The 24,268-nt window shown below is 46.1% G+C and overlaps 1 non-coding gene across 1 annotated transcript; it reads right to left on the bottom strand.

Annotated features, from left to right (window-relative positions):
* Positions 1 to 18,476: 18,476 nt before the first annotated feature.
* Positions 18,477 to 18,631, bottom strand: LOC143432191 (5.8S ribosomal RNA). The gene has a single exon (XR_013102916.1). It is a non-coding gene; the product is annotated as a 5.8S ribosomal RNA (ribosomal RNA).
* Positions 18,632 to 24,268: the final 5,637 nt, after the last annotated feature.

The raw sequence follows: 24,268 nt of genomic DNA, 5'->3' as shown, positions 1-24,268 counted from the left end.
GTGTTATAGTAATAGGGAAGTAGATAGATATAATTGGAATTGATACGATTCCTTAACAAAGAATTATATTTAACGTAAAATGAATTAATGAAAATTGAGTGTTTTTCATATTCTCTGATGTGTCCGAATCAGAATTTCTACTAAGCTCTTCAGCCATGAAGTGTTGTTGTTTTAAAGTGAATTTGTGGGGAGGAGTGGTCATGGGTGTGGCAATCAGATGAGACGTTATTGGTGAAAAATCTGAAAATTTGCTTCTTTTTCAGAAACTGTCAGATGACAAGAAGGCGCGAAGGGTGGGACCAAGGATTGTAGGTCGGTTGCGACCAATGAGAGGAGCAGGCAATAAAGCAGTAAAACGGCCAGCTATATGCTATATACAATTTTAAGATTCACTACGACGACTTAATTTTGAAATTTATGATGAGACGACATCCTGCTGCTTTAAGAGCTTTTTGCTGTTATGTGTTTAACAGCGATTTTGTAGTATCTGTGCATTAGGTGTTTGGTAGCCAGATATTTCGTTGAGTAAATTATGACGAGTGTCTGAACAAAGATAAATGGCTCAATTATTATAGCATAAATCGTATGTATGTCGCAAGACACATTGCATGCAACATTACAACTCTACTGCTTTGACACGCAGTGCTTTCAAACTTCATTTGAAGTGTAGAAGAAGACAAGCATAATACTATGCATAGAAGACTACAGCTTACTCACATTGAAACGCTAAAATGAAATGCGACATCGAATTGCATGGAGCACTAGATCTTTACTTTCAAGACACGCAGATACTACTATGTGTATACAGTGAAAACTGAATCACCCATACCGTGCATCGCCAAACGCTCAATCAGTTCTGAAATCGCGAAAATATACGACCCATCAGGCCTCCTTGGTCCAGTTCTAATCGTAGCCAAGAGCCTGCTGAAGAAGATTTCCACCCTGATGGTGGATTGGGAAGAATCACTACCGACGGCTATTCGTACCGAGGGGATAATGTACTGTGCTCAACTGCCACTGCACATCTTTCAGTTATCAATAAGACAAAATACATGGAGATTCATGGATTCTGTGACGCCAGCAAGGAAGCCTATGGACCTTCTATCTGCCTACAATCCGTCGATAAGTAAGGGCCAGCAAGTAATATACCAGCAGAACTCCTCATGCGAAAGCAAAAGTAGCAACCGTAAAAAGCCAATCGATTCCACGACCCGAATTGTGCGGAGCACTACTGCTTACGTTGTTAATGATCACGACTCGCCAGGTCCTACAGCTAGAGTGCAATCGCACGGTTCCCTGGACAGATTCCACCATCACTTTACATTGGCTCAAAAGATCGTCACACACCCTATAAACATTCGTAGCAAGTCGCGTATCGGAAATGCAAACAAGAATGAACATCGACGACTGGCGACACGTATCGACGGGTTTGTCACGATCACAGGTTCGACAGCAGAAAGATCTCATACCGAGAAGGGAGTTTGAACGGTAGCTGAACTCAATCACTCCAATTCTTATCCAAAGACTTTCTCGAAGGCAACATGCCGCTGACACTCGGGGTAAACCCCAGGTACCTGCGGCTATTTTTATGACCTACGAAAAACGGGACCGGTGGGGCACGGTCCCGAAGCAAATGTCTTCAAAGAGAATATTTTCGAATATTATAATATTATCCTAGGAAACATTTTGTAAATAAATATTCTCGACTGCCAAATCGCTACTGGAAATAACACCTGCCACGCGAGGTTCCGGCTCGAGTTTAGATGTCGGGGAACTAGCGGCTATCTCTCGCCGACCGGCCTACTCGCTTCCCAAGGTAAACGTGCACATATGACCTGGCTCGTATTTGGCTGAGACATAAAAAAAAGGGGTCTCGAACGAGCCAAGTGGCCGCAATACGAATCTTCCAGGCGGTTAACCACGTACTCGACCGTCGCAAGGGCCCCAATCGACCGGCCGAATATTTTCAAGTATTTTCGATAAATATTTCTCAATGTTTGACGGACGATCAGCAGACACCCAATTTCGAATACGAGACCCCAAATTCCGCCCACGGACGGCCCGCTTTCGTTAAGACCTTCGATAACTCGTCCCGATATACCACCGGAACGAGGAATCAACCGCGTATACCCTCTGCTGTGCGCACAGCAGGAACGAGGTACACTAAACACACACACTTACACACGAACACAAACATCTGTGTAACGAGGCCCCTGCGAGTGTCCTGACTCATACAGAACCGCGGCCTCCACCGGTGACTCTTGCGAGAGAGCCTAAGCATGAGCTGGACCTCTCGCGGAAGCACGGGAGGGAGCATGGCCGGACCGCGGCTCACCGGAAATAACGAGACTTGCGTGAGTTCAAATCCTCACAGGAACAGGACCGCGATCTCCTCCGAGGAGCCCTGGCGTGAGTCCTCGTCATGTATAACGTATTAATGTACAACTTCCAGAGGAGGCTCCAGCGAGTGTCCAAAAATTGCCAGACTGCGGCCACCGACGAGGCTCTTGCGTGGGTTCTATCAAACAGGACCGCGGCCTCGAAATAAAAATATACGAGTCCCAAAAAAGACTTAAGTAGAAAAACTTAAGTAAAACGTAAACATACAGGTGAATAGCTCGAAGCTAGTCATCGCAAGGGTCCCAGCTACCTGCCGAACGCCGTAAAGGGTGCCGCAGGTAGACCAGGGATACCCTAGTTCGATGTTGGAACTCGAAAATCGTCGGCGGACGATCTACAACACACTAAAATACTACACACGTATATCCTCGGCAGTGTTCGCTGCAGAAAAGATATACCTCACACATACAAACAGGAACATAAAACAGAAGCGGCTCTAGCGTGCGTCTCCCTTGCGTATTAACCGGAAAATCGGAAAACCGGAGGCCGCGGCCCGGGCAGGGCAGCGCTGGTGCGCGCTGATGGGGAGCGACGACCCTACCCCCCCCCCCCCCGAAACATAAAAAAGCACCACGAGGCAGAGCGGCGTCCGACGCGCGCCGATGGGAATCGACGACCCCACCTTTACTCGAAGTAGGAAGCGTTAACCCCCCTTTTCTCGAAAAATCATGATGGCCACATCTGGTTCTAAATATTCCGGAGGTAAAATAGCCCTCCGTGCGGATCACCGGGTGAGAGCAGGACTGGGTGAGGTTATCGTGGCGATGAATAGGTCAAGGCGGGAGAAAAATCTTCGGCCCGTGACCTCGTCCCCTGGTGTTGGCCCCATTGTCGAGCAGCATAGCCGCCCGGTAACGCGCTCGATGACGGCCACCCTCAGGCTTCATCGCCATGCCGCGGCTGGGTGTACTCCTGCGAACACTTTGGCGCGGCCTCAAGGTTACAGCCTTCGCGCTGTCCAAGTCCGCCTAATTAGATGCGACGAGGAACTCAGGTCGGATTCGGAATCTCCGGCTGAGTCCAAAGTAGAAAACCGCGAAATCGAATAAATATAGGCGAATATTAGCGCCGCGATACCGCCCGGACCGCGACCCAATCCGATCCCATCGCAACCGCGACCGCGACCGCGACCGTACCGACGTCGACGCAGACGTCCGCGTCCGTAATTGCGTCCACGGGAATTAGAATCCTACAGCTGAATATGCAGCATTCAGCTACAGTATCAGGAGAGGTGCGTCAGCTCGTAATCCAGAAGCGTTTAGACGTCCTGCTATTACAGGAACCATACAATAGAACGCTGGGCTCGAGCCACACCGTGAGCGGTTTAGGAATCGGAACGAAGGTGGCGGCCATCGGCTCACAATACCCGTGGGCGGCGGTCGCCGTTTGCAACCCTCGATTCGAAATGGTTTTCGTCTCGCAGCTTAGCACCCCGCACTCTGTTTGCGCGGAGGTGTTGGCGCCCGGCTTCTCGGTATACGTCGTGTCATGCTACTTCCAGTTTAGCGACGATATCGAGGGGCACCTCAGGCACCTCGAAGTGGTGTTTCGTTCCCTGAGGGGGCAGAGGCTCTTAGTTTCGCTAGATGCCAACGCTCGGTCGTCACTCTGGGGGCCGCAGATCACAGACGATAGAGGAGCTCAATTCGAGGAGCTCATTCGAGCGTTTGGCATGGAAGTTGTGAACGATGTTGAACAGCCGCCTACCTACTGGTCGACCAGGGGTTCGTCTTTTATCGATGTTACCCTAGCGTCGCCATCCATGCTCCCCTTTGTTCGGGGCTGGAGGGTCAGGAGTGGCTGGGTAAACAGCGATCATAACGCCATAGATATCGGGCTAAGAGTGCCGAGAGCCGAAGCGGCGGGACGGGGCGAAGCGAGCACTCGGTTCGACACTCGTCGGGCCGATTGGGAGCTCTTCTCCGAACGCCTGGCCGATCAATCTAGATCGAGGCTCGAAACCTTAAGGCTCGAGTCTATGGCAGAAGTCGAAAGGATGGCAGAAACGCTCACAGAAGTCATCTCCGATGCCTGTGCCGCGTCAATACCACGGAAAAGAATTTTTAGAAAGTCCAACCCGTGGTGGACCCGCGAACTTATGAAATTAAAGAAGTCCGTGTACCGTCTACGTCGCGCCCACCAGGAGGAAAGAGAAGAAACCGCTCGCCATGAAAAACTACGAAAGTATCGCACTTCTTTGCGAGAATATAGTAGGAAGGTGAAGCGGACGAAACTCGAAAGCTGGCAGCGATTCGTAACGTCGAACGGGAACTCGGGGCCCTGGAGTATCGTATATAAATTCGAGGTGAACAAACTTCGAGTCGAGAGAGTACTCAGTACCCTCCGGCGTGGTAGTGAAACAACGCATGATAGCCGCGAAACCGCCAGCTTGCTCCTGAGGGTCCACATTCCAGACGACCGGGAAGTAGAAGACACGCCGGCGCAGCGTGAAATCAGGGAGAGTGCACGCATCGCACCCGACACTCCCGACGCCGCTCCCTTCACGGAAGCGGAAGTCGCGAGTGCAGTTAGGACATTCAATAATAAAAAAGCACCAGGACCCGACCACATCGAGGTCGGCGTGCTGAAGGCCACTGTTAGAGTCATCCCCGGTGAAATTACACGGCTTCTCAACGGATGCCAATACAAGAGGCACAACCAAATCAAGGGAAATTGACAAGATTGAATGCATTCCTTTACGAAGATGGAATCCTGAGAGAGGGTGGTCGATTGCACATTCACCACTACCATTCTCCCAGAAACTCCCCATAATTCTGCCGAAAACTCATGTAACTATACGTATCATTATAAACGAACATCTCACATATTTACACGCTGGAAACCAAACAGCATTATACAGCATAAGCTGAAAACATTGACCCATTGACAGCCAAAGCCAAGTCTGGAAAGCAATACGGGGTTGTGATCTTTACTGCCGCACCAACCCACCAGCAGTCAATTACTGTATGGGCAATCTACCGAAAGAACGCATCACCCAATCTCGACTCTTCATCAATGTAGGCATCAATTATTGCGGACCCTTTTTCATTAAAGAGCGGCAATACCATAATTATAGAAGAAAAAAGAATTATGTGGTTGTTTTCGTCTGCCTGGCAGTAAAAGCTGTTCATCTCGAAATTGTCCACGACCTCACTAGTGAAGCTTTCATCGCTGCTCTACAAATATTCATCGCAAGACGGGGATTACGCATAAATCTATACTCTGACAATATCTCAAACAAACTTAGTCGGAGCAAATAATGAGTTTCAAGAGATTAAGGAGTTACTACGTTCAGAAGAACACCACAAAGAAGTCACGTTATTTTTATCAAATCAATCAATCAACTGGCACTTCATCGCACCAAAGGCACCATATTTTGTAAGCCTCTGGGAGGCCGCAGTAAAACCCTCCAAGCACCATTTAACGAGCGTTGCAAAAACTGAGCTGTTCGCAATAGAGAAATTTACAACCCTTATAACCCAAATCGGAGCTATCCTTAATTCCCGCCCACTCACTCCAATTTCCTCAGATCCAAATGACCTGTTAGTCCTCATCCCGGGACATTTCCTAATTGGCGGTGCTCTCACGATTCTACGGAAACACAACTATATGAAGACACGCAATCCAATTGTTCATCTAGTTGGCAACATGTCCAAAAGGTGCGATAATGCCTTTGGACTCGTTGGCATCGCGAATATTTAAACGAGCCCACTAGCCGCATCAAATGGACGATGTGTAATCATCGGATTACGTAGGGAACGATCTTCCTCCTTAGACAGAAGAAAACACGCTGTCCATGCAATGGCCACTAGGACGAGTGATCTAAACCTATCCCGGTTTTAATAGCATCAAGCACGGAGTCACCGTTAGGACGGTTTCGAACACGTTTGACCTAAGTGTCAAAAAACTTGTTCCATTGCCGATTCAAACAAAGGGAGGAGATTTCGCGGAATCCATCAAGGATGCAACTCATCCGAAGACCAAAGCAACAGTAAGTACGTAAGCACACGATCACACATACACACACTATTACCTCTTATTACATCACATATTCATTTAGTTGCTCACTAGCCTTTCAACGGGAGGAGGATGTCTTGCGGAAGACATGCTTCTCATGCTATAATAATTAAACCGTTCATCCTTATTCAGCCACTTGTCATACTTCACTCAACGAAACATCTGATTGCCAGACACTTCATTTCACAAATCCTGCAATAACACTAGCCGACACGTTGCAGTAATAAACTCGTAATGCAACAGGATGTCGCACCATCATAAATATCAAAATTAAGTATTCGTAGTGATCTTTCAAATTGAATATACCATATATCTTGCTGGCCGCACCCTTAATCACTCCTCCACACGAATTTACAATAAAACATTCTGACTTTATCGATTAAGAGCTTAGTAGAAGTTCGCATTCAGGCACATCAAAAAACATGAAAAGCACTCAACCTCTGTCAATTTATTTTAAGTTAAATATAATAGTTGATCGTTGAGATACCGAGTCAACTCCAATTGTATCTACCTACTTCCCTATTACTGTAACACAAATTAGGGCGTACTTTGCAACGGTGACGAATACGTTCGTGACGAAGATTTAAACCCATCGTTAGCTCAACCGAAAATAAGCCTCATCATTACGTGTACTCAAACACAATGCGACAGCACAACTGGTTTCATCGCTTGAACATGAGTAAGCTGTAATATTTAATGCATAGCCATATGCATATCTACTTCTACACTTCAAAAGAATGTGAATTCTGCAGTTCCTTATAACGATGTGGGGCTTCATATGGTCTACCTGTTAAAGCAATATGGATCGAATGCTCCATGCATTGCGATGGCGCTTCTCATTTCTGTGCATCGCATAATGCTCACTTGCTTCAACAGTTCTAAAGAATGCGATATCTACAATTTTATGCAGCGTTCTTGAGTTTGACATTGACTACAATCAAAGGAGAAGAGTTCTAATGCTCCACGCATCGCCATTGCGTATCTCAGTTTAACACTACAAAGTAAATAAGCTCTAGTGTTCTATGCATTGCATTAAGCTTACCTCCTTCTACACTTCAAGAGAATGTGAATTATACGATTACATGCAACGGGTTGGCGCTTCAAACTGCCTGCCTGCCGATGCAATAGATTTCTAATACTCCATGCAATGAGATGTAACATCTTATTTCAACGATTCGAAATAAGATCTTTGCAATAGTCTATGCACAGCATTATGCCTATCTGCTTCTACGTTTCAAAGGCATGTGTATTCTACTGTTCTATGCAACAAGAATTCGCTTCATAATACCTGCGCGTCAAAGCAATGAAGTTCTAATGTTGCATGCAATTTAGAAAACGCACCACATTCCAAAGTTTCAAATTGATTAAGCTGTAATCTTGTATACATAGCATTATGCTTAGCTGCTTCTACTCTTCAAAAGAATGTGAGATCTATAGTTCCATGCGACAGGATGGAACCTCAACCTGTCCGCCTGTGGATAAATTAAGTACACTTTACAGGGATGTAAATTCTACAGTTCAATGCATCGGAATGGCGCTTCATAGTGTTTGCGTGTCAAGGCAATGGAGTTTACATTATTATATGTGAATTATCCATGCAATGCGATAGCGGATCTCAATTCAGCGTTTCAAAGTAAGGAATCTGTAATATTCTATTAGTAACATTATGATTATCTGCATCTACTCTTCAAAATAATGCGAAACATACAGTTTCATGCAAGAGAATAGCGCTTCATAATATCTGCGTGTCAAAGTCGTAGAGTTCTGATGCTCCATGCAATGCGTCTGTGCATCGGATTTCAAAATTTCGAAGTCAGTAAGCTGTAATCTTTTGTGAATATAGTTATGCTTATCTGCTTAAACACATCCAAAAAAAAATGATTTCTACAGTTCCATAAAATGAGATGGCGTTTCATAGTGTCTGCGTGACAAAGCAATGGAGTTCTAGTGCTCCATGCAAAGCGATGGCGCATTTCATTTCAACATTTCAAAGTAAGTAAGCTGTAATCCTCTATGCATGGCCTTATGCTTGACTGTTTCTACACTTCAAAACAACGCGAATTCTATTGTGCCTGTCTGCGTGTGAAATAATTAAACTTCTACTGCTCTATGCTATGCGACGGCGCATTTTATGCTATATTTTTCTAATATTATGATATTATCTATTTACCTTGAAACGTGAACATGAGGTGCGACATTGCATTGAATGGAGCAGTAGAACTCCATTGCTTTAAGAGATAGCCACTATGAACCCCCTTCCTGTAGCACATAACTGCAGAATTCACATTCTTATGAAGTGTAAAAGCAGATAAGCGTAGCGGTATTCATAGAAGATTACAGCTCACGTACTCTGAAACGTTGGAATAAGATGCGTCATCGTATTTCATGGGGCAGTAGAACGCCATTGCTTTAGACGCAGGCAATGCGAAGCGCCATCCCGTTACATGGAACTGTATGATTGACATTCTTTTGATGTTCGGAAGCAAATAAGTATAATGCTATGCATAGAAGGTTACAGATTACTTACCTCGAAACGTTATAATTAGATGCGCCATGACATTGCATTGACAATTAAAATTCCGCTGTATTAACACGCAGACATTGTGATGGCCCTTGTTGTTGTATTCTTTTGAAGTACAGAATCAGTCAAGCATAATGATATGCATACAGGTTTACGAGATGCGACATCGCATTGCATGGAGCAGTAAAGGTCTAAAGCTTTGACACGCAGACACTGTACTGTACTTTACCTATACGCGTTGCATTTAATATCTTATCTACTAACTGTATTGCTTCGATACGTAGACATCTAGAAACGCTATTCCATCGCAAGGAAGAGTGGGATTTACATTCTTCTGAAGTGTTGACGAGATATACATAACCGTGTGTGATAGCATACTTTATCGGTTGTTGGTAACTCCAGTCGTCGATAATTTATGGATTATTAACTACAAGCAACAACAGCCAGTATCACAAAATTATAGTAGGAAGCTGGAAATAATGGGTGATGCAATGTACACTTATATTTTTTCAAAGACAGTAAATCTGTTACTAATCAGTCTTTAATCGATGTGGCAATACTAAAAAACTAAAGGAATGTCTGATTTTACCCATTATGCATGTAATCCAGGTGTAAATAATTAACTAAAGGTTAATATGTAAATTTCGTAAATTTTAAAGGCGACGAAGTTGGTACACGGTTTTTGGATCTTAAAAATAGTAAAGGGGTGCGGCAGCTAGAGGAGAACCTAGTCAACCACTAGGTACAACATTAGCAATGGATACCCAAAATTTTTTCGCAATGCTTTCTCATAAAAAAAAATATATTTTTTACATTTCAATTAATTAGAAATGCAAAATAATTTTACTAATAACATAATATTATATATCTTTCGGAGAATTAAAACTTGCATGGACAAAGCTGTAATGGAAAAGTTGAAAATTAGCGGTGATCTACGAAAAGTAATGAAATTAGAGAAATTAATGGTCAATTTAAAGTCGAAACTTTCTTTGAAAAATTAAATACCGTCTTCTTAAAAAAAACCGACATATTAACTAATTAAGGAAAAATTATTCCTACTTCTAAAAATTTTGTTATTTTTTGTAAAATTTTAATATGATAATATAAAATATTTAAAATATTAGAAAAAACTAAAGTGAAATATATTTTTATATATTTTTGTAATACATTTTGTATCGCTAAATGATAAGAATTAAATAAATTACAACAATTTGAAAACATTTATTCATGTAGATTGAACTTTACTCATACATTTATAATAAAATGAACATAGTTATTCATATCTAATATTTTCTTTGGAAACAATGTGCAAAGATATAAAGTACATTGTTATTATAGTTCTAGCTGCTTCATAAGTTCCGAAAATGATAAAATGGACCAACGCTAGCAAAAAGTCTAATGTTCCATAATTATTTTATAGTTGAAAGATTATCAAGTTTTATGCCTGGATCGATCCTTATATATATGTATAACTGCCAAAATGAAATGAGATCGCGAAGTGATATTTACACACCTGCGTGCTGCAATTTTGACGTATTTAAATTTCTGATAAAAGCATATAAATATTTATAATCTAATTATCAATTACAAATGGAATTCTACAAGTTATCCATGTAATAGCCAATAGATATACAGATCTTGATGGATTTCGTATGTACGTGCGCGTGTGTGTGTATGCGCGCGTGCGTGTGTATGGTAGCAGTTGCAGAAAAACTACATAATAGATTTCATAGTTTCGATTCTAGTAAATCGAGGAAAATGACATAAGATTTTCTGTAAAATATCAAGGGGATGTTAAGTTGCTATTGCACTGCATGCAGCGTTTTTCACTGGAAGAAATTTTTTTCCAATGTGTCGACTCCAAATTTATTTGAATTGTTCTCGTTTAGAAAATTAAAACTGAATGACACATCCCTTAACATGGCATGCCAGTAACCACGATACCCAACAGATCCAAGGTTCCTTTATCTGCGATTAAGGCCTGCTTTCTCTGTTTCCAATCTTCTTTACGTTGCGTTACATTCTTAAGACTCTTTGTAAGTTACAAAGAACAGAAACGGTACATGGATTATAAAAGTGTAATAGTTTCATTTATATAATCTTGAACATTTTAAATCCGTTTACGTTACTTTGCTTGCTGTATATGTTTATCGCCTGGCGCTGAACCAACTACTACCGCCATCATCCCATTCTAAAATTTAGAAAATCCGCCAGATCTAGTGAAACCTTGCTTAAATTGTAAATGTGTTTTTACTGTATCCTGCAGAAATGAAATTACATTGACAGAAGTACCAGCTAGTTCTCCACGCCTATTTGAATCAACATTAAATCACCTTGTTAAACAATAGTATATTAAATGCGACATGGACTTTTAAATTTGAATTTATAAACATCTAACAAATAAATATGTTTTTCTTACTATTCACTTTCTATTCTGCCACGGAATTCTTTCTATCCGTTGTCATTTGCGTGCCAACCGCTGGCTGTTGGAGATATTGTAGTGCACGAGGCAGACTTGTTTCTTATCATCGTCAAGGAGATGGATTTTCACCCCCACCCTTTTTGAATTTTGTTAATTATTGTTGGGAATTTTTGCCGTTTCTGTATCTCTGTGACCGCATTGTGGATTCAACTTATGTACGATCTTTTTGGTCTTCATCTTTTTTTACATGTAACATTATGTATGTAATGCACGTTTGTTATGTAATGCTCAGATTTATAATCCTCAGATTCTCTTATTCTTTGGTAAAACAACTTATTCGATTAATATATATTTATTAGGCATAGATATAAATAATAGGAAAGTGTTATTAAAACGGTATTAAATATGTTGTAATTATATATTTAAGGTCTGAAGGTGTAGATGCAATTAGTGTCCGATGTTTTACATGATCCAATTGACGTATCGAGCGAGACTATGAAATATGAGAATATTTTACTATCCGTCGACCCCTTCCCATGTTAAATGAATGATTAGTTCTGCAAGACAAGAAGCCTGAATTAGTGAGATCTTTGCGAACATAAGCAATTTGTAAGTAATACATTTTTTCTCTTTGAATATATAAATTCCTGTTTTATATCCATTTCGGTCCAATTCTGTTATAGCTTTTGAGCAGAAGTAATATTGATTATACCTGGTATTTGCAATAGTTCTTTATTTAACAGATTTTATGAACGTAGAAGCATCATTTGTGAGATATATCGATCTACTTTGCAGTTCTATCAGTTTCTTTTTCTGCTCAATACTTTCTAGTCTCAGGTCCATATACTTATCGTTTATCACCATCATATATGTTGCGTAAGATTATAATAAATTTCTTGTCCATAAATTTTGCGGATATTTCAATTAAATTTCCTTTGCTTGAAAAAACGGAAATTAAAAACGAGTGACACGTACCATTTTTTGGAAACGTTGTATCGTAATTTGCATCTGACTGTTGTGAAAGGCACGCACTTTACTTAACGTTTGGAATGATTCGGTTAGCGGAGTAAAAAAATATTCTACTTTCGAAATTGTCGGCTCTTGTAATTCTAAGTCAAATATATTCATCTGCCGACATCGTGAACACTGTTTTTTGGCTAAATTCCAGAAAAACAAATATATTATAAGTAATATAATAAACATCGTAATATTAAATTTAATTTTGTTCATCGTTTCCTTGTTGGACACATCCATAACAATATACAGGGTGGGGTAGTAATAATTAGCACCTCAGGTATCCTCGAAACTATAAATTTCATAGAAATTTTTGCTGATATAAAATTGCACAGTACAAAGGTACCATCCGTTGATGAAAATAGTTTTTTTGTAAGTGGAGGTATGTTGGACATTTGAAGGTCACCTTCATTTTTTAAAATGAATTGGTATGTTTATTCTTCCGTAATACGATCGAGCATTTTAAAACGAGTTCAACGACCTGTTACATGAAGCCACTGAAGGTCACAAAAAGTAAAGAAAGGCGATAATACTTACGGTTTTGATAGTAAATGAAACATACGTATTGTAAACAGTGGTGGAAGGAAGTGAATAAACATTGTTCGAAGGGCATTTTAATAGTATACAGGATAAGTTAAACATTATAATATTAATAATGAAAAATCGGTTTGATCACGTTTGGTTAGGCTGTTCGATTGTCGTCCATTTTATAAATACTGAGCTGCGATTCCTGAGGACAGCTCACACAATTGTTGAACTACGGAAGATTAACATTATGAATTTTAATCAAAAGGTAACTAAATTCCATTAGATTGTAAACAAATGTTAATGTTTCATTTTAAATAGTGAGATTAAATACTCTTTACAAAACTACAAGAATGGATAGATTCCTCTCTGTTATTATTATTTCATAAAGAATTATAATTGCAATTATATATTTCATTACGATAAAAAATATTTCTCAGGAAATTCTAAATATTAAATTAAAGAACCAAGCAAAACATTTTCAATAATTACGAATATGAAAAATACTTGAACATTCCAATGGAAAGATGTTCTAAACAGGAGTTAGAAAAATCAAACAATCACCTTCAATTCCAGAATTTATCTATATGAGGTAAAATATTTTGAAAACTTTAATTACAGTCTTTAATGCAAGCAGTTGGACCGTATGTCGATTTTAAGAAAATTGATGAAAGTCAACCGTTTTGAAGTAGTCAGAATCTTTGTCGTTTGAACAATAAGTGACTAACAAATGACTGCATAAATTTCAGACTTATGAACATATGGATTAAATCTTATGCAGACACGTTTATAACCGAGTTACTAAATAATAATCAGCAGTAAGTAATCATTTTAAAACTTAAACGATTACACCTCGCATACATTTAAAAGTATTGCAAACGTGAAAAGTAAGTGGTTTATGAAAAACTCTTCTAAAAGAACGGACGAAGGCAATAGAAATCTTTGCTGGAGTAAACAAGTTCTAAAATTCTAAGTAACGCGATGGCCCTTATCTGCCTACGATTCATAGCAAGTAAGTTCTGAAATTCTATGAAATCCGATGGAGCTCATCACTATCAACGTTTCGAAGGAAGTTCTCAAACTCTCAGTTCTGCGTTTAAGGCTATGTATGTTCTATATATCTATGTAAAGTAATGGTCCCTATCAGTTGTGACGGAAACCTATCTACAGTAAGTCAGGGAAGCTCGAAGGGGTTAATTATTCAAATACTTTAAGGTGTAAAACGTACTTTAATCTAAAGCGATCTGTCGTTACAATGTATCCACTTACGTACAACATTTCGCGGGCTCGCGAACGCAAAAATAATCACCGAAACGGGAGGGTATTTCGAAACTGCGAGACTATAGTTTCTTGGGCGCCAGCTGCTCAGAAAGCACCAAAGAAATAGACTACACGACCCCGGGAAACTTGGGGCGGAACAATGCTCGAAACCTCGAAATGCTGCTCCTCTCGACTACGCCTAGCCGAGTACATACACTCGGGTCGCGGGATACTGAAGTCACGGCTTCTTTATTTATGGCCTCGAGGTGGGTTTAACTAACAAGGGCTATAGAAAACTACGCAACACGCCGCGAATGACCGGGGATCACCACCCGCTTCACGATATAAGATATAATATACAATATGCGATACATGAAATGCGGCATGAAAATAGGACGCTTTAGTGAATAAGCTCTCACGTTCTCTTCTTCAGATTCCTTGAATTCGCTGGTGATCCTCGGATCTCCTGAATCCTCTTCGGGGCTCCTTGGTGGGACGAGCTGTACGCTTCGGTATTGTTCGGGGCCATCGATCAGTGGATTTCGGCGATCACCTCTTCTCGCCCCCTCGGGTGTCTCACCTGCAGGACCGCTAGATTTTCAACTTCTCTTTAGGCAGTTAAGGGGGGGGGGGTTGAGGTTATTCTCGCATCCCAAAGCATTATAAAGCATAGAAGCAGATAAGTATAATGCCATGCATAATTGTTTACAGCTTATTTAATTTGCATCGTTGAAATGAGATGTGCAATCGCATGGTGTAATGCTTTAGGTATCTATTGCTTTGAGACGCTGACAATATGAAACCCCATTCCGCTGGAAGAAACAGCAGAATTCACAATCGGTTGCTGTGTAGGAGCGAACAAGTATAATAACATGAATAGAAGATAACATGTTACATACTTTACCATCTTCGGAATACGGAATACCACCAAGGAAATACGTTTGTTTGACACGTAGAAACTGTGAAGCGCGATCCCGCTTTATGGATCCCTTCTATTGACATTCATTAAAAGTGTAGAAGCATATAAGCATATTGCTATGCATAGAAGGTTACAGGTTACTTACCTTGAAACGTTGAAAAGAGATGCGATATCGCATTGCATGCAGGCTACGAACTCTAGTGCATTGACAAGTAGACCCATTAAAGCGCAATTCTGTTGCATGGACTGCGGACTTCACATTCTAATGAAGTATAATATATCTGATATTATCTTATCTAAGCATAGTGCATGCATATAGGATTCCATCTTACTTACATTGAAACGCTGAAATGAGATGTGCTATTGCATTGCATGGAGCATTAGAAATATACTGCTTTGACGCGCAGACACTATAAAGCGCCATCTAGTTGCATAGAACTGTAGAATTCACATTCTTTCAAATCGTAGAAGCAGGCAGACATAACTCTATGCATAGAAGAATATAACTTACTTACTTTGGAACGTTGGAGTTATACAGCATCAGAACTATATTACTTCGATACGTAGACTTTTAGAAACGCTATCTCGTATCAAGGAAGTGTGGGATCTATATTATTTTGAAGTGTAGGTGCAGATAAACATACCGCGTTGCATTGAATATTACAACCTATCATGAAACATTGAAATGAGATGCGACATCGCGTTGAATGAAGTAACAGAACTCTATTGCTTCGACAAGTAGATATCTAAAAGCGCTATCCCTCTGCAAGGGAGTGTAGTGTTCACATTCTTTTGAAGGGTAGAAGCAGATAAGCATAATGCGATGCATAGAGCTTTACAACCTACTTACTTACTTTGAACCGTTGATACGAAATGCGATATCACGTTTTATGAAGCATTAGTACTGTATTGCATCGATTTGTAAACATTTAGATACGCTATCTCGTAGGAAGGAAGTGTAGGATTTATATTCTTTTAGAGTGTAGTGTGACGTCAGGCGTAGCGCCTGCCACCCATCAGCCTCTTTGCCGCCTCCAGCATCAATCCCTGCACGCAGGCAACCTGCCGTACACGCCTGCAGATCCAGCAACCAGCAGCGTTCGCGTGCGTGCTAGTGCACGCGCTCACTCGCACTTTTACGCATCGCCTTCTCGTTTCCATCTACGAGTATCCGCGCCTCCCTCGCATCGATGACTTCGTCTAGAAGGAAGAAGTCGTAGCCCGTCACCAGAATGGGGACTGTTCCCCATTTTAAGGAACCTCGAGACCAAGGCAGTCGAGGAACCACCTGCTAACAGCTGGCCAGGCCCGGCGCCGACGCAAAGTCTGTTCCACCGGGTAGTTTGACCGAGCTTGCGGCGGGCTAGACGCACGTACATTCGAGAATGGACTGGTTGCGGCCCGATACCGTACGTGTACCGTCGCGCAGCCGGCCGGGCGACCGAGGGTCTGCCACGTGCGCAAGATTGCGACGCCACAGGCGCCCACTCGGGCCGTAGACCGACGCGCAACGGGTCACGACGTTCTACTAGGGGAGAAGTGCACGACTACATCACCGGAACGTTCGCCGACGACGGCGTGCCGCTCGCTGTGGAACCGCGATGGTACCACCGGGGCATCGCGCGCCATCGGGAGCCAGTATCGTCGTCGATGAATCTCTCCATTTGATCATTTGGGTTTCTCAGGTTTACCCCTGAACGGTTTCACGTACTCTTGAACTCTCTCTTCAAAGTTCTTTTCAACTTTCCTTCACGGTACTTGTTCGCTATCGGTCTCGTGGTCGTATTTAGTCTTAGATGGAGTTTACCACCCACTTAGGGCTGCACTCTCAAGCAACCCGACTCTAAGGAGAGATCCTCCCGAAACGCGTACCGGTCGGTACGGGCCTGGCACCCTCTGTGGATAAATGGCCCCATCCAAGATGGACTTGGACGCGGTTCATTGTCTCAGGATAAACGGATCCTCCCGAACACTAGATTTCCCAGCGGCGGAACCGCCGGATTCAGTGTTGGGCTCATTCCTGTTCGCTCGCAGCTACTAAGGAAATCCTGGTTAGTTTCTTTTCCTCCGCTTAGTAATATGCTTAAATTCAGCGGGTAATCTCTCCTAATTTGAAGTCGTCTCTACGTGACGCACGAAATTCATTCGTGCCATCGAACTCGGTTACGGAGAGAAGGTAAAGAGATTCGTATGTATAATATATACAAGATGAGGAGAGAGCATCGGCGAACGGGGACGGCAGACGACGAAAAGAACTTTCGTCCATCTCCGACACAGCGATCCTTTGATTTACCGCTCGAGAAACCGGCGAGAACTACACGCACCTCTTCGTTGTTGTTCTCGTCGAGGCGTTTTGTGCACCTCGCCAATGTCTTTCGTGTGTCGGTATTTCTTTTATATAAGATTCGTAAAAAATATAAAAAAAATGTGAGACTCTCGCTAGACGACCAAGCTACTGGCGTTTCTTTAACATCCGTCCTCTTTATCATCGTAGCTGCGAACGATCAACACCGTTTATACTCTCCAGCGGTTCCAACATCTGCGCGTAACACGCAGACATCGAAACGGAGCGGCTCCTTTTCCCCCGATTTTATTACCCTGATCCTTCAAAACGAAGGACACGCCGAGTTGGAGCGCCCTCACGAATAACGTTACGACATTACAGCGCAACGACGGCCTATGTTCGAGTGACATTCCGCGCGAGAGATCCTTTTTTTCCCTCGCGGAACATGTTATACACACGCGGAGAAAACAGAGAGAACGGGTTATTTTCATCGAACACCCTGGGGCTGTACGAGGAGAACTTCGAACGATCGGATGCGCATCATCGTCCCTCGCGTTACGACGATGTCGCTCTCTCTCTTGTATATCTCTTCTCCCTCGACCGAGTATTCTTCCTCGGTCTTGCGGCATGAAAAAAATTCATTTTAAGCGATGTCGGGCGCGCGCATGTTCGTATCGTGCGCTAAAGGCAGGCGAAGGCGATGCGTGTGGCGGGTGCGCGAATTCGGAACGCGGAACAAAATCGGCGATCGAAACACGAAGCGGTTCTCCGTGGGCGATCGTCTGTTTAATGGACGACTCACGACGCCACGAAGAACTCACGCGAGTTCGTGATCGACACACCGTCGAGTTCCATGAACACGATTACGCACGTCGCACGCGCACACACGTTGCCAATCGCAGATTGCCTCAGCACGGCCACAGACGACTCGGACGAACGTCCAACGATCGCTTGTACGTCGCGTATCGCTTCTCTTCTTCCCTTTTTCGGTGCCGCCCGAACTCAGAAACGTTCGTAATTTAATTCGAGAATGAACGACGGTGGGCAGATTCGAGCACCGTGGGGAAAGAAGATTCGACGAAACGCAACGCAAGCAGTATTTTGGTTACGTGAACGACCCTCAGCTAGGCGTGGTTCAGGAATTGTATCCGTGGACCGCAATGTGTGTTCAAAATGTCGATGTTCATGTGTCCTGCAGTTCACACGTTGACGCGCAATTAGCTGCGTTCTTCATCGACCCACGAGCCAAGTGATCCACCGTTCAGGGTAATCGTACATGTATATTTTATTGATCTTTAAGTCTCTTGGTACTAAAGTTCGAACAAGTCGATACCCAATCGTCTCCAGTGAAAGAGACGCGGGCTTCGCCGAACCGTGGCGACTTTCACCGCTCGACGGAGGTCGAGGCAACACGATATATCGGTCCTACGGATGAAACGCATACGCCGATGGTTGGCGCGTAATGTCTCCCTCAAAGTTACGAAAAATGCACACGCGCGTCCAGGTATGAAGAAAAAAAAATCTTTCAAAAATTCGTTAGGACTCCTCCGCGTACCAGCAGCCTCGAGGCGGTCTTTTTCCTCCCGACAAAGCGAAGCGAGCATAAATTGTTCGAGCTCGCAACGGCGGGATTACAGACTCTCGACAACGAGGACAACGGGCAACGCGGAATCGTCCCCCCTGGAATAAACGTGCGCGTCAAACTAAGAAGAAAAAAATCAAACACCCAGCGGCGTATTGCTTTCGAGATCGGCAAGACGCTCTCATTCGAGTGAACATAATAATGTTATCATCGATGGGACACTCGTCGCCTTCGTGCACAGTCTCGAGGCGGTCTATAAAAGCTTTCCTCGGCAACGCGAAGCGAGTATAAAATTATTCGATCTCGCAACGGCAGGTTTTTCTCAGAGTCTCGACAATGAGGCTTAGCGCGAGCGACGATTCGTCCCCTCCGAACAAACGACGACGACGACGGTCTCTTCAAAATTCCAATACCATCTAGTCGTGTCGATTCCAACCAGGCTGAGATAAACGAAAAAAATTCATACATTCGTTAGGACACTCTACCGTTCACCCCACACAGCCTCGAGCGGTCTATATTTTTCCCGACAACGCAAAGCAAGCAAGTAAAGTTCGATCTCGCAGCGGCGGGTTTCAAGACTCTCGACAACGAGGTTATGGGTGAACGGCACGGAACGGATCCCCTCTGAGCTCAACGGAACAATTCTGCGAGTGGAAAAACGGCAAAGTGCCAGCGGCGTATTACTTTTTGAAAAAATGGCATAAAAAAGCGGACCCGACGAGTTCTCGATTACGAGAACTCGAGGGGTCCGCTAATGTACCGTAAACAACGACCGGGTAAATGGAAAAAAAATTCGTTGGGACGTTCGCTGGTTGTACAAGCCTCGAGAAGCGGTCTATATATTCACCCGACGACACGAAGCGAGCATAAATGATTCGAAAGCTCGCAACGATCGCTGGGTGTCTTAGACTCTCGACAACCGAGGCTATTGCCGACGAATCGTCTCCTCCGAAAGGAACAGTACGATCGACCATCTTCAACAGGTTACGCGCGACGACACCACGCACGCTCCTAGCACGAATTCAAACCCCGTACAACGTGAAACTTAAACTCAAATCCTGTATAACTTGAACCTTAAAATCGAACCCCGTATAATTTGAACCTTAAAATCAAACTCCGTATAACATGAACCTTAAACTCGATACCCGTATAACTTGAACCTAATATAACTTGAACCTCATCTAATAAAACCAAACCTAAAACTAGCCTCTTTTTAACGTGGGGAAATCCTCATGGATCTCCCGGAGCTGGAGAACTGCGGGGGTATGTCAGACTCTTACCGGCTAAAACCCCACGGTGACCGTCCTCGGCGCTGCTGGGAGGGGACCGGGAAATCTGGACGAAGACGTCCGGTCCCCTCCCGCGCCGGGATCCTCCATGGTGACTGGGAGGACCCCCTTCCCGGAGAGGAGTGTGGTCGAAGAGACATACTCCCCCGTCCGAGGAATGAGCGATGGCTGGATCACGCAGCCACCACTCCCGTCCCGGGGGACGCGTGCAATGGTTGGTACAATCCCCCAATCGCACCGACCGCGCCTCCCGGACGACACCCGTGCAAAGATGTGGGGCACGACCTAAGTGGTCCACCCCGCACGGGCGTCGTCGATGCCTCGGGCCAGGCGTGGCCCGGACGCACTAGGTGCCCCTGGTGCGTCAGACTCGATATCATGGCCCGACAAATGCCGAATCGTGGCCCCTGAGGCGTAATGGCTACCATCACGGCCCGTAGGCGCGGCGATGGTGGCGAAGTCCCGCCCCCCGAAGGGTTCTTGGGAGCGACCTCCACCCGAAGGTGGAAGACTCTAACCCCCCCCCCCCCTTCCGTGAGGCGGAACGGGGCAAACGTCTACGACGCCGACCCCGCAGGCGATGTCGAGCTGGCAGGGATTGCTCCCTAACCCGCTCGGCGGCTTCCTTCGCGACGATGACCTCCTCGCAAAAGGAGATCATGGCCTGCCAGACGCTCCCGCGACCAAGCATCCCCGATAGAATGCTCGCCAACGAGAGGTCCGGACCCACCTCCGCCGCTAACACCCAACGCGGCACCCCCAGGCTGGACACTCCTGAAGAGTGTGCCGCGCCGAGTCCTCCGCGGCGCCACGGTGGTGGCGGAACGTCAGCCGCTCGTTGCTACGACCTACCCATCTATCTAAGATGGGCAGGATCGCCTCGACGGTCCAATGGGTTCCGTGACGAGACAGATCGTCTCGCCACTTTGACATGGTGGACCGCCGGGCCTGGAGCCTAAGCTCGTCCCGACTTAATGTCTCCCCTGGCGGGGTGGAGTCCTGACGCTCAGGATGAAGACGCCCATAAAGGTAGGCGTCTTCGAGCGCCAGGAACTCTAAAGGTGGCAAACCCGCCAGGGTGGTGGCCGCCTCATAGGACACTGTACGGTAGCCACTTATGACGCGAATGGCTGCCGACAATGCGTCGGCTTAAATGGGGGTACCGTACAGTGCCACACTCCTCATTACACCACAGTAGAGGCAGCGCACCCGCTCGTCTGGACCGCCAAGGTTGGGCATCATGCTACTCAAATGAGTCGTGAGTTGGCCCAATCTGACGGTCAGACGAGCGAAGTGCGGGACGAAACTGCAGGAGCCGACCAGGTAGACACCAAGATATTTAATATCCTGGACCACCCGGACGTCGGACGACCCGATCCTCACCAGACATGGAGCTGAAGTGCCCCTCCTACGAGGATGGAAACAGACTATTTCCGTCTTCTGAGGGGACAACTCCAACCCCATGCCCCGAATCCGCGAGGCGATGGACGCAACAGCGACCTCCGCTCGACAGATGGTCCTCCCCAAGTCCCTGCCGGTGGCTAACACCATAGTATCGTCGGAGTAACACGTTAAGTGTACGCCTGCCAACAGGGAGACCCGCAGAGCCGTGTCCGTACCTCAGGTTCCACAATAAAGGGCCCAAGACGGACCCCTGGGGTACTCCACGGCTGATGTCACGCCTGACAAACCCATTGCGACCACCGTAAATGATGGCCCTGTCCCGGAGGTAATCACCGACCACCATCCGCAGGTGAAGGGGCACCTCGTGACTATCCAGGGCCCCGCGGATGGTCACCCACGAAAGGGAGTTAAAGGCATTCTGAATATCTAAGGATACTGCCAAAGCAACTCCCCCCCGGGACGTAGCCGAGTCCGAGAGGGACTTGACGCGCGAAATCGCGTCGATGGTCGACCGTCCCTCCCGGAAGCCGAACTGGCACTCGGCCAAGTTGGGTCCTACACGAGACAGGTGCTGGACAAGGCGACGCTGTACGATGCGCTCAAAGAGCTTACCGACCTCGTCCAGCAACACGATGGGCTTGTAGGCGGAGGGCGACTGCGCGACCCTGTTGTCCTTCTTGAGGAGAACCATCCGTTCACACTTCCACCGAAGTGGAATCGTCCCCGTCTGGAGGCAGGCGTTAAACAGCCTGTACAGACGGGGATCGAGGACGCTGAGTGCCATGACCCAGGCACCGCCAGGTATGCCATCAGGGCCGGGGGCGATGTTACGCTCGCTCATGCGTCTGACGGCATAGGCCAGCTCCTCCCCGGACACCTCCAGCTCCTGTGACCATAAGGCACGGTCGATGGTGTAAACGAGGGCCAACACCTCCCCAGAAGGGAACAGGGTGCCGACCACCAGCTCCAGGAGCGGAGGGTCCATCGTCTCCGCGAGTAGAGACGCCCATGGACGTAACTTGTCCATGACAATTTTATTAGGGCGCCCCCACGGATCTTCACGGAGCTTCGAGAGAAGTCCGTCCCAGGCCTGAGCCTTGGTACTCCTGATGACCAGCTGCAGCTGTTTCGTAAGCGTACGATATGATTATACAGCTGTGCCGTTCTCGTCGCGTCGGTTGTGTGTCGACGCCTCGCCCGGGTGTACTGGCGGCGAGCGACCCCGCAATCAGTGTGAAGGCGCTGTATAGTGTCATTCCACCAGTACACCGGGCGGCGGGGCGGATTGGAGCGGACACGTTGCATCCCCACGTCGCAAACAGATGACATGATGTCCGCGAACCAATCCGCCTCCGCGTTCACATCCACTGGCTCAGCCGGAACGCCCGGCCAGGCCACTGCGAGAACGGCCGCCATCAGGGCGTCCTCATCCAAGCCCCTAGGGGCCCACCTCTCCTGGTGGTGTGCTGATGGGCGGGTCGGGGGAGGCGTGGAGACCTATATGCGTATGTACGCATGATCAGAGAGAGTCTGCACGTCGTCGACCGCCCACACCGATACACGGCGCGCGGCCAGGGCGTTGACGAAAGATAGATCGACGATGCTTTCGTCCTGGTACCGTACGCACGTGCTGGCTGAGTCCTGATTTAATAACCAGAGACCCAGGCCAGCCGCCCAGTCCAATACCGAGTGACCCCTCTGGTCCGTCCTCGGGGATTGCCACGCGGATGCGTGAGCATTAAAGTCCCCGAGGGCGAACACTGGACGATCTGCGTGCGAAGAAACAATATTCTGCAGCTCGTCCAGTAAGATGTCGAAACGACTGAGGGGCCATCTCGGTGGCGCGTACACGCCCACTATCAGACAATCGGCCCAGTCGACCGCCACGAACCCGTGGCCGCGCGCAACGAGCGCTATCGGCTGGATCCGTGACGGGACCGACTGGGCGACCACCACGGAGTCCTCCAGGTCCCCAGCCCAGGACGGGCGCTGGAGAACTCGGCACGGCTCCGCAGCGACGACCAACTCAACCATGCCACCGCAGAGAGCCTGAACCATTAGGCCCTGTGCTGCAATGACAAGGTTGAGATTGGTCTGGATGATGTGACCGTGAGGAGGCGTGAACGTTAGGCCGTGTCCATGGCGTCCCCCCGGCCAACATCATACATTTGAGCGGGATTTGCCGCCCGCTCGACCTCGTCCCCAGTGTCCACAAGTCTGGAACATCCCACGGTGGAGGATGATGCGGACGCACCACCCCCGCTGGAACGTCCCACGTTATGGACTTTATGGACACTGGGGATCTTGGTCCTCTTATCACTTTCCTTCATGCCCTTCTGCGCAGCCGGCGACGGCTGTGCCCCCTTGCCGCTTCGGCGGGCCTTAGGCGGGGAGCAAGCTTTACCCCCCGTTTTGTGATCCGCGGGCCGCTCTGCCTCTTTGCAGATGAGGCAAACAGAGACGGAAGCGGTACAGAGGCCCGCCTGGTGGTCGGTCTCACTGCATCTGTAACATAGGTGAGACCGATCCACCATCGCAGTGCATCGCTGCTGGACATGACTCAGCTCCCAGCAGCGGTAGCACTGCTCCGTGCGGGGTTTCAACACCACTACGCGGGCATCTGCCCACCCC

This window comes from Xylocopa sonorina, unplaced genomic scaffold (genome assembly GCF_050948175.1).
Source record: "Xylocopa sonorina isolate GNS202 unplaced genomic scaffold, iyXylSono1_principal scaffold0052, whole genome shotgun sequence".
Lineage (NCBI taxonomy): Eukaryota > Metazoa > Arthropoda > Insecta > Hymenoptera > Apidae > Xylocopa > Xylocopa sonorina.
The sequence above is the reverse complement of the archived record's forward strand: the minus strand, read 5'-3'. Positions and strand labels throughout refer to the sequence as shown.